The following is a 12,934-nucleotide window of genomic DNA, read 5'->3' as shown; positions in this document are numbered from 1 at the left end:
TTAACTTAAGTATTTAAACGAAGAAGCAGAAAGCACTCCCGATCAATTTGTAGCACAGTTTTACAACAACAACAACAAGAACAAAATCTATTTATCATCTGAACAGCAACAAACTTGAGGCAGCTAAAAGCTGCGACTGCAGATTGCTCGGGAGGCAAAACAAGAATGTGTTGAATTGGAGGATGTGCCACACACATATGAATCATGCTGAGGTATCCCAAGCGATGATAGCCTCAGGCATGGCAAATGCAAAACAAAATTGTACATTATTGCCGGCTAAAAGAAGAACAGGAAATATACACAACACAAACACAAGTAAAACACATACACTAAACAAAAACTAAAACAAAAACGAAAACAATTCCCCACTCAGGCATGACCCTTTGAATGTTTCAGAAGGACAAATAGCAAACGTTAAACAGGATTAATAACCAGATAGCACTCGGTTAAAATGTGATTGTGCAGTCTCAAAGGCTGCCAATCACAATCACCAACACAACACAGTACACTCAACACAGCACAAGGAGCAGCCACAAAGATACAAATGACTTTAAAAGCTACAAAATTGACTAAATCTACAAATAATGAAATAATGAAACAAACAATTCTAGTGAAGTAAGCGCAAATTATTCAAAAAATAAAACAATTAGAAAAATACAAAAAAAGTGGAAAGTTGAAAATGAAAGCAAGAATGTTGCAAGGAAGAAGAACGAGGAAAGTGGAAAGCAGTTGAAATGCAAATGCTGCAAGTTAGCAACAAAAAATTACAGAAAAAAAATATCTCATAATTTATGAATAAATACAAATAATTAACAGTTTTATGTAGCAGTTGATGTTAAAAGAAAAAACATATTGCAAAAATGAGTTAAACGTAGTTTGAAGAATTTTCAACAAATAATAATGTTAAGCAAATACCACAAAACAAAACAAAACACTAAACAAATTTAACTAGACGCAATATTTATTTGTTAGCATTTCCTTCGTTATCGACAAATTTTAATGAAAACACACGACAAACACTAAAAAGCAAATGAAAAACAATATTACAATAACTGTGGCGAGCCCAACAACAACTTCGGGCTTGCAAAAAATTCCCAAAAAATTTAAATAAAATTTACTAACGTGGTAGAAAGTTAAATAAAAGCAAAAAACATAACAGATTAACATAAGCAAAGAAAATGAAAATATTTAGTAGTGAGTTTTTTATTAATTTAACGAATAATTCAAACAGAGTTTTTTCCAGTGTTAAATTATTAATTACTAAAACAAAAATTTCAACTTGTTCTTCGACAAACAAATTAAATAAGTGTACTAAAAAAAACCAAAAAAAAAAGGAAAGTGAAAGGATGATAAGGAAGCTAAAAAGGCAAATAAAACTCTAAATGTATTGTAGTAAAAAGCAAAAGCTTATTGATGTATATTTGAGGTATAATAATGATAATATTTCTTATATCGAAGAAACACAACAACCATGCGTAGATTATTGAACGGAACTTACACATAACACATCATAATAATATATAAAAGGCATACATTATGTTAAATATACTTATATTACATATTATAATCGAAACATACTATATATATATAACATATAATGTGTGCGTATAAGAGGCACAGTTTATCATTTTCAAACAAAAAGAAATCTATTTTCATTGATGGTGTAACATAGATATACAAAACGATGCATATACAACAAAAGAAAAAAGGTAATTTAAACATTAAAACCCGTACGAACAAAAACAAACGTCGGAACGGTAACAAACAATATATGACCCAGGAGATCTGCTCTTCCATCTTAACTCAGCTAGACATGGGGAAGCCAGAAGAGCAGAGCTCCCCAATGGGAGGATTAAGTGTAAAAGTAAACAACTTCACCAGGCTTGGACTCGATCGAGATGGAAAACTTCGAACAGTACGAATTGCAGTTAGACGAAGAAGAAGAAGGAGAAGAGTAGAACAGACCTCGATGACCGACTGACTGACGAACCGAATACAATATGGTTTGAGTTCCTAGATAAACGCAAGCTGACTTAATAACATGGACAGGCTGTAAATACGCACATCTCAACTCTCGGACAACGCATCTACTACTAAACGACAACAAAATACATACATATATAGTTACCTGACCCAGGACAAATGCCACAGACATCACGGACCGACCCTAGTTATAGGCCTACATAATGAGATTAACGCAGACGCCGTCGCAGTTCGCCCTGTAGAAGAAACCTTGATCCGATCGATGTTCCGGCTTAGGGAGAGCTTTGTTAATAGAGTTAATGTGAAATCAGCATACATATGACGTTCAACATGACATATACATAATATATATATACTATATATATATATGAAAAAGTACTACGAAATAAAATCATATACTTATATACGTATATTATATAAATGTTTGAGTTGATTCAAATCAAATAATATACAAATACAAATAAATACAATGGAAAAAATATATCGTAAAGAAAATGGTATGGCAAATATCGTACATTAAACATATGCATATTTATGTGTACTTATGATAACGGAACAAAAATGAACCCAGATAAATAATTATGCATAACATCTACTAAATGCAAAACAAATATTATAAAATAAATAAGCGAAATCAAATAAGCGCAGGCTTTCATACATTTTTGGAAAAACAAAAACAACAAAAACTAAATGAGAAAATTTTAGGCTTAAGTGAAAACATTTCAAAATATCGATGTGTTTATAATATGATTATACAATCAAACAATATATATGTATCTGTTAAGCCACTTGGCGACGATTTGTGTTATAAACAATTAAACAAAATACAAACAAACAAAAAAAAAATATCGAAAAAATATTCACAAAAAAATTGTAAAAACCAGCAGAAAAAATTATGCTGGCTGAGGCCACTTAATAATTTAAATGTATTACAATTTATTCGAAAACAAAAAGCTAAAAACAAATCAAACTACACTAAAACAGACAAAAACACACACAAAGATAAGGTTAAAACAAAAACTATGAAGATAAACAGATCAAGAACATGTTTATGGTCATACCTATTAAAGGTTTTTTGTGCAAGCATATTAAATAATTAAGGCATCAAAATGTTTAAATTCGCTATGCAATTTAAATATTTGCAAAACAAAAAAAACAAGCAAACTATATATATATAAATGTATACTTCAATTATTTACCACAATATATACAGACGTATAAATATAAATGTTATTATTCTGCAGAACAAAAATTAAACTGACATTGATTGAATTGATATAAAACTATCGCGATCAGACGTCACACATATATATGAAGATATATCGATGTTATATCTGAATGTATCGCGCCATTGTGTAATATGCGCTACATATATATAATCATACTATATGCATACTCGTTTATCAACGCGTATGACTTACTAAATGTGTAAATTATATAAATGTAAATCTTAAAACGATAAAATGAGATAAATGAAAAAACGAGAAAATTTATCAAAATGAACAACATGCGAAAATGATCCACAAATCTACTAAAAAGCGAACAATTCAGGATGATAGCAGAGCAAGGAAACGATGTAGATGATGAAGAAGACGAAGAAGATGAAGATAAAAGTCTAAAGATAATGATAATGATAATGTCATCTCAATTATGTAGAACCGGTAATAATTACGATTATTATTATAATACGAACAAAACAACAAAACAATAATAAAGAGAAACCCTTAAAAAAACAAACAGGTTATACAAGATTTCACTATATCTTTTGCACCCTATAAATCAAATCGAATCAAAATCCGAAACAATCTACGTGTACAGCACTTGTCTTAATGAAAAGCTGCGATCACTTATTACATAGAATTAAATTTTAAAAAATATATATATCATAATTACTCAATCGCGCATCGGATTAAATTCCGATTGAACAAACTGTAAACATAACACCAGAACATCTTTTCCCTCAAGAATAACTTTCATAAAAAAGGTAATTGTACTCAAATGATCTCTAGATAAACTCTGTAGTAACACAACAATAGTCTCATACTCGTATTGTACAAATAACAGTAAACATAACACTCACAGTACAAGTAACAATAACAATAACACATTTATTGCACTAATATGTATGATTTTGTAGCATGAATCACTTTCAAGATTGTACACTTGTTTTTATTATTTCAATTTATTAGATATCAAAATTTACTTTTCAGATTTCAAATTGGCAACAATACTAGATGCAATCAATCGATCAACAATCGATCATTGGCAGTAATGAAATTCCGTATATATTTTTTACACACCGAAAAGCAAATCACACACAGATCAGACACATGGCTTAAATATTATCGCCTGGGTGTATGTATACCGAGGGTTATTTCAAAACGTCTTGTAACCTTATGCAAACTTGTCAAATTGCATTAAATGAATCAATTGTAGCTTCCAAAATGAAATGAAGATCGCAAAGGCACCAATTTGTTTGTTGATGGTATGTTCTCCACCTACTTAGTATTCGTTACTTACATAAAATGTCTATCAATTAACATATTGTGTATTCGTCTATGATATCCAATTGAAATAGATAATATAAAAAGTGCACTGCGGGCCTATAATGTCATTTTTTCATCCGCATTGAATACAATATATAAATTGTGCACTACGGCTAGGATACAAATGAAAAAAGAAAATACCCTAAGTGGTTTCCAGCCAGGATTTTTTTGTTGTTTTTTTGGGTCTCTGATTGGCGTCGAGTATGCGTAGAGCAGCCCCGCAATTAAGTGCATTAAGCACTTGAGAAGAGATATATAACCAAGATATAGGGATGGGTGACCATAAATCACAGTCATAATACAAATTACTTGAATTACACGTATTTGTTATGTGTACGTACATATTTAATCCATGTGTGTAAAGCAAGCATTAAAAAACGAAAATATTCAACCAAAAAAAAAAAAACAAAACAATGGCAAAACGAAAAATAAGAAAATCCCCTTTGGAACAAAGGAAAACATTTGGCTAACGTTTTTATTTGAGTATGTTATTTGTCTCTCGCGTAAATCAGTGATCAATTATCGCACAGTTCAAGATACACTAATGTAGATACAAGATACAGATACAAGTAACAGGTGACTGAGGGCATCAATGGCATCATTAGCACTTCCTGACCTGACACAATGTGTTCTTATTACACGTTTCACCGCCAGATACCACACCCTCCCCCCACAGGCAGACCGACAGACAGACAGACACGCCCTAGCATGACAAAACATTCAAACGTCGCGTCTCGTCTCGTTTCGTTTCGCTTCCAGCCATCATCAGTCTGCCAATTGGACAACCCCCTTCGCTCTTCGTTCGCACTCTTTCGCTCACCGCTTGCCGCTTTTAGCAACGTGTGCATCATTTTCGCTATTGCCACCCAACCTGAAAGCCAGAACAAAGCGAAAAATAGCGCGCCCAAAAACGAAATAAAAATAAAATGAAATGAAAAAAGAAAAATAAATAAAATGAGAACAATAAACCTAGTATAAAATCGGGTCAGAGCCAATTTTTATACGCCGGCAGCTGTCGTGGTGTGTGTTGTGTGTGTGTGCTGCGGTGTGCTGTGCTGTGGTGTGCGAGTGTGCCATGTGAATGGTGGTGGCCTTGTCTGTATGTTTTCGAGTTTTCGATTTCTTTCGGTTTTTGGCACAATTTCAGCTTTCGCCCGGTTTCTGTTCGCCTGATACAAATGTCGGAACATTTCTTTGAAATGCCGAAATGAAAGGCAAAAAGCCGCCGTGCAAAGCGCTTTGATGATTTTCCGCATGCCGCCGTTGCCACCACCATTCATTCCCAGCACCATCACCACCACCAATGGCAACAGCAACAGCAAGAGCAGCAGCAGCAGCAGCCACTGCAGAGCAACGACAGCAGCGACAAGGAACATTTTGATGACCGCTTTTGCCTGATGACGACGATGACGACGATGATGATGGTGATGGTGATGGTAATGATGATGTTTGCCGGTGTTTGCGTTTGAGTTCGCCATGGCGGGCATATCAATTTAGGGGAGTGGCATGCGTGACGCTTAACTGAACGAGATTATAGAGTCTTCTCGCACTCCCAGCCGGCAATCGCTTTAGACCTCACGAGACACAGAGCTCAACCAAGACCATGCCCCTGCGCTCTGTGCTCTCTGCTCTGTGCTTAGTCCCACACAGCCAGTTTCCTTAAGCGCTGAGTGCGGCACGTTCTTTGTAGTTCTTCAAAGTGCAGCTGGGGCGTTGCCTGCCCGTAACAGGAGCATGAAGAACAGGAACAGGAGCAGCAGACTTTTAGGTAGATTCCCAACAACAAAAGCAACAGCCGCTATCACAACACATATTAAATGCTTTTTTGCGATTACTTGGCTGACACAATTTCTCTTCTTGTTTTTATTACTTTTAAATTTATCAGCGCCATATAAACTGAATACGCTTAATAATGTTTTTCTCCCTCCACTCACGTTACTTTGTAGTGAGTTGTTAAGACTTGCTCAATTTATACTCATCTCTTATATTTGTAAAATGCTTTGTTCAGTTATAAAAAAACATAATTACATTTTAACTGCATTTAGCATGTGCAAGTAGTATAGACAAATTTGTATATACAAAATTTAGAAAAACTTTAAAGTAATTTATTATTTAATAATATATTCAATTATTATTTAATACTGCATTTTAATTATAATTTTGATTTTTACAAACAATTTTTTATTAATTTATGAAACGTTCATCAAAATCTACTTTGAACATCTTCACATTTTATCCACTGTGCTCGCAAGTAAATGCTCTTGCTCTCAAGGTTCTGCAAATGGCTAAGTAAATAAAGGTTTTCGCATCATTTCTTTTTTTCCCATAACCAATAATTCAAAAAGTGCTATAAATAAACCATAAATGTTCTGTTGTCAACGCCGCGGGTTGCTGTCTCGGCTAGTATGACAAACAAATTAACTGAGCTTCTGCCGCCTACACATAGATGGCGCCAGCTAACCTTCTCGCCATCGACATCTTTTTGTCACACAAAATAAAAGGCACAACAACAATTTGAATTGATTTAAAATTTGTGAAAAAGGTAAATAAATTATATTTAAAACAAGTCACTTAATTAAGTGAAACAACTATGCAAAATGTCTTACTGTTTCGGAAAATAATGATTGGCAATTTACTTATTGGGAAAAACTGATGAAATATTCAAATGTTTTCGTGTATGCTATTGATTATGGGGGTGAGAATAACAAATAATTCATATGCAGAGTTCAAAACTCGCGGATAGTAAAAAATTAATTCAGAAAATTGAATAAATTACGCGAATTATGTAACAGGCGAACAGAAATCGATGCCAAGAGGCAACAGTGGCAAAGGCAAAGCAGCAGCTACCGCAGAAGTTGAGAACCATTTAGGAGCACTCACACTCGCTCATCACGCACACACACACACACACACACACACATGCTGAGACACATACTCGCCTGCTGGCAGTGCCGGAAAATGCTTTTCCTCCAAAAAGTCAAAAGTAATAAGTACATGAAAGAAGAGGAAACAACAACAGCAAGAGCAGCAGCAGCAGGCGGCAAGCAACACTTGAGGGGCAGCTGCTTCTCTCTGTCTGGATGTTGGCCATAAAACATTTTTCAACGCTACTTCGCCTCAGAGAGCAGGGTTGTGGGCCAGCCGGCACGACGAGGGGGTTGCAAATGTCTCGATGCCACTATCTGGAAAATTAATGTTCGCTTGACAGAGGCAAAGCGAGAGAAAGAGAGACTGACGATAGTCTGAGCGAGATGGCTGGCGGGGCGAGAGTGTGCATGGAAAATCATCAAAGGTTGCCGCAGCGGCTTCTCGCCTTTGTGCCAAAATCCTCAAAGGAATTTTCCGATATTTGTAGCAGGCGAACAGAAAGCGCCAGCTGGCGAAGTTGACCAAGAAAAGCCACAAAACACACACATGCAATCTCTCACACTCTTTTAGCTCTCACTCTCGCTCACATTCAGCGTATCAGACTCGACCTCAACACGCCAATGAATTTTCCCGACGATATGTATTTTTCTTTTTTTTTCGCTTGGGGAGAAAATTCGCTTTTCATGTGTGCTATTCAAACACAAACACGCACACAGCTATCGATGAGATGCTGCGACGTCAATGCTGACGTCGATCCATTTGCAGAGCGAGCACGTATTTATTGCTGATTTTTCCTCACGTTTTCCTCAATGATGTCACCAGCAGTCGCGACTGAGGAAAAACCCACTTGACATGTGAAATGGACAATTTATGTTGAGCATTTCATTTTGATTGCCATAAAACATTAAGTATTCAACATAATAATCATAAAAAAACTTAGTTTTTATGAGCCGCTAAGCCTCGACGCTGCCCAATTTGGTAGCGCATAAAAAATACTCATTTATTTGGCCAGCAGAAAAGGAATGGCGAAATAATCGTAAACATTAACCAATTTACAATATTCAATTTTGTTGTTTGTCAAAGACACCAAATGGCATAAATGACAACGATTAGAAAGATGCAAGAGAAGAGGAATTGGAGGGGAAATAAAATGTGTGGGAGTAAAGAGTTCAATCAATGAGTCAAATCTGAGCGAATAAGTGCTATATTAAGTAGAGCACGTGTCTGTGCTGGAAATTGTGTGGCATTAATGTCAGTGTCAGCTCCGCATAACTCAAAGAGTTGGCACGTTTAAGTGTAAGGCAAGAGCAAAAGCAGCTGCTGGACGAGTTTATAAGGGCATAAGCAACATGGTCATTATATGGAGATGGCAACTCCCACTCTCTCTCTCTCTCTCTCTTTTATTCTCTCCGTTTCTCTCTCGCACACTGTGCTGTTCGATGTGGCGCGTGCCCCAAGACAACACAAACAACATTGGCCAATAACTTGGCATTGTTTAGTCTGCCTCAGCGTTGGCATTCTGTTGGAGGCAGCGAAAGACTTTGAGACTGCGATGCAATTTCGGCACTTTAAATAAATGTTGCAATGTTTGCTTGTGCAACATACATCGAATAAGTAACGCCAAAGAAGCTAAATAATTCCGTTTTATTTTTAGCATTTGCCAAGAGGCGTCGATGCGTCTGCCAAGAATTGCAACGAGGGATTATGATGTGAAGGGAATGCTAAGGGAGTGCGAAATCGTGACTATTAAATTCTACAAATAGCTGCAGCTGCAAAACGCAAATAAGGAAGTCCATTGATGGATTTTAATCAGTCTTTATTAACAGCAAGCCTTATTATATTGTGCTATTCCCAGCCTTGTTATTTTTTTAGTAAGAGTATTAATATCAAATAAATAAATAGATTATAATAATATTGAAATGTTAAACGAATTTAATTGATTACAAAAAGGTATGTCCCTCACATATCTTTTAATAATCAGGGCAAGTAGTATTATCAATCTGCATTCAAGAACTCCAATTATCCAGAAAAAATACATCTGAAAATTATGTAAAGGGTAAATATTGAAATATTGCCAAGAATTTGAAAAATCCGGCGAATCTTGGCAATTTAAATTATGGTGACATCCCGCATTTGGCGCACTGATAATTCTAATCAATAGAAACCGATTTTTATTTAGCCTAAATACTTTGCGATGTGCTCCTAAAAGTATGCAATACAAACCATTGTTTCTTTTAAAAACAATATTCGTTTTCTAGACATAATTCGGCCAAATCCTTAAGGATCTGTCAAGGACATACCTTTTAGTAATCAGAGTAACCAGGACTATCGAATGGCAATCAAGGATTTTAATGATCTTCCATAAAATAGGACCTCAAATTTTTGCAAGGGGTGAGCATAGGAAATTTGGCAAAAAATCCAAATACACCTCTTATCTCGGCCATTTGAAGAACGATCGGGATGTCCTTTGCCACAAGGAAAGCTGTTACAAATACAAACCGATTGACACCATAAAAAGGACGAATGTCCTTACAGCAACAAAGTTACAAGGACTTAATTGAATACAAAAAATAGCGTATATCTCGGCCGTATCCTGTCTGATCCTTGCGAGTCCTGTGTTAAACAATTTCATTTTACGAGAGCTACTTTCCTGCCAACGGACATTCAAATCGTCCTGTTAGTTTCCGAGTTATCCTGTAATTTGCAAATTTTACCTTTTCCTCTTGAGCCGCAGACCAAAAAATTACAAGTGCCTGATCCTTAGATGACCCCATATTTTTTTGATGCCAATCGATAGTGTTGATCCCTACGATCCTAGCAATATGTTTCCTTTGAAAATGCGACAGGATATGGCTGAAATATTGCTTGTTTTCATTTGGCCTAACTACTTTACATGGTGCACCTAAAAGTATGCAATGCAAACCGATTGTTTCTTTATAGATGCAATTCTTTTGTTAACCATAACTTGGCCAAATACTTAAGGATTTACCAAGGACATCCCTTTTTGTAATGAGGTTATGCAGAACTATCGAATGTCATTCAAGAAATTTAACGATATTGCAAAAAATAGGACCTCAAAATTTTGCAAGGGGTGAGCATAGAAAATTTGGCAAAAAATCCGATTACCCCCTTTATCTCGGCCATTTGAAGGACGATTGTGATGTCCTTTGGCACAAGGAAAGCTGTTACAAATACAAACCGTTTGGCGTCATCACAAGGACGAATGTCCTGCAAACAACCGAGTTACAAGGACTTTCATGTATACGAAAAATCGCGTATATCTCGGCCGTATCCTGTCTGATCCTTGCGAGTCCTGAGTTAAACAATTTCATTTGACAAGAGCTATTATTCTGCCAAAGGACATTCAAATCGTCCTGTTAGTTTTCGAGTTATCCTGTAATTTGCAAATTTGACCTTTTTTTCTTGAGCCGCAGACCAAAAAATTACAAGTGTCCGATCCTTAGATGACACCATATTTTTTTGATGCCAATCGATAGAGTTGATCCCTGCGATCCTAGCAATTGATGTCCTTTGAAAATGCGACAGGATATGGCTGAGATATAGCTTGTTTAAAAAGAAAATCCCATGGCGCAACCTCAAAGTATGCTACAAAAATTTAAAATTTTTGAGCGCCAATTTCAAATTTTTCATGTTATTACAGCTTGTTAACAATTGTATTGCATACTTTTAGGATGGATTTTTTATTGTGTTTAAATATTTATTTGGCGCACATAAAATATGGAAAATCACAAAAATTAATTTTTCTTGCACAATATATTATTAATATAGTACAAATTAAATAAATTAAGTAAAAATATCTTAAGAGAGTTTAACTCGAATAGACAGCTTTGATTCGCACATTCCTTGGTATAGTCCGCATTCTTTCCATTCGCAGAGAACAACTGAAAAGAGAGTAGGCAAAAAAACTTCATTACACAGTTCGGTTTAAGTAATCTTAATAAATAAATAAAAGCTTAACGACACTTGTTTTTAGCCGAAGACAATTCAATAAATATCAATAAAAAATATTAAAGTAGGCAATTGCTGGCAACTGGATCATCAAAAGCCACAAAAGCCGACAAGGCGAGATTGCAATTTAAGCTGAATTTCATTATTTTAAGCAGAAGTTATTCGTAAAGCGAAGCCAATAAGCAAATCTTGTGGCGATAAAAACAAAGCGACAACTGGGAACAGCTCGTAACGGTAATCATTAACTAAGCGAGCGCGAAATTTAATTAAATTACCCAAAATAAGAAGTGCAGACGAGGCAAGACAAGTTGTTATTGGTGTTGCTGTTTGTGGATGTTGTTGCATCAAATGAGACACAGACTGAGGGTGAAGCTGTCGGATGCGCTTAAATAATATTAAAATATGCGAAATTTGCCGACGACAATGTGAAAAAGATGCCCAAAAAGAAATTTGCTTAATGACAGGAACAGCAACAACAACAACGATAACCGCAACAACAACAATGCCAGCAATTAACTGAAATGAATGACAGGCAGGAAGTTTGGGGAGCTGCACGAGAAGCGACCTTGCAATGTCGCAATTCCGCAATGCCGCAGCTAAATAATGATGTTGTTGCCCATGATGATGATGATGTTGCTGCTGTTGTTATCATTGTAGTTGCTGTTGACGACTGCAGCAGCTTGTTAAAATTTGCCGCCATTTGTCTGCGACTGCGACTAACTGTTAAGTCGGGTCTCGGCCGCCCCCAAGTGCATTCCAACACGCTAAAGCGAAAAATGTGAATAAACTAATCTAACTGCATGTTGCATGCCTCACTGTGGCAGCCACAACAATGACTACTGCTGCTGTAGCTGCTGCTGCAGGGTCATTAAATTATTGCTAATAATAATGCAATTTGGAGCCGCTTTTGATACATAACTGACTGACATTTGCATTGCCAGCCCAATTTGCTGCCATTTGTGGCAAGGTGTCGGCCAACATAATTGACTCGGTCATAAAACCAAAGGTGTGTAATAGATCTACCAACACTTAAGATGCCACAGGCACAAATTAGTTTAACTGAATAATTTAAATAATGCATTAATGTAATTATTGTAATTGCAAATAATAAACAAATAAAAAATTATATTTTTAAAAGTTAACTAGTTGGATTAATTTAATTCTTTTTAAAATGTAATTCCTATTTAAAAATTCAAGTTTATACAAAACAAAAATCTAATAATTCAATTTTACCTAAAAAATTTTCGTTATTACATTTAAAAATGTATTTAAAGTTCCGCTAAGAGTACTTAACTATAAATTCTAAAGATTGCTTTCAATTTATTTTACTGGTAAATGTATCTTAAATGTAAATTTTATAAATGTTTCCTCAGAGAACTACCCGAGGGATACATTCTGAACCTTTGGTTTGTTGTGGCCGCTTTATGGAAATTGTGAGTAGAGCAAAAGTAAGTAAATGTAACTAATGGATACACGTGATAGGAACAACTTCCGCAGGATTACAAAAGTCAGCGCCCTACCCAATGCTAGGGTCATAGAGTTTAGGGTCTTGAGGTCACTGTCGGTCT

This window comes from Drosophila albomicans, chromosome 2L (genome assembly GCF_009650485.2).
Source record: "Drosophila albomicans strain 15112-1751.03 chromosome 2L, ASM965048v2, whole genome shotgun sequence".
NCBI classification, from domain to species: domain Eukaryota; kingdom Metazoa; phylum Arthropoda; class Insecta; order Diptera; family Drosophilidae; genus Drosophila; species Drosophila albomicans.
This window is presented reverse-complemented; position numbering follows the sequence as displayed.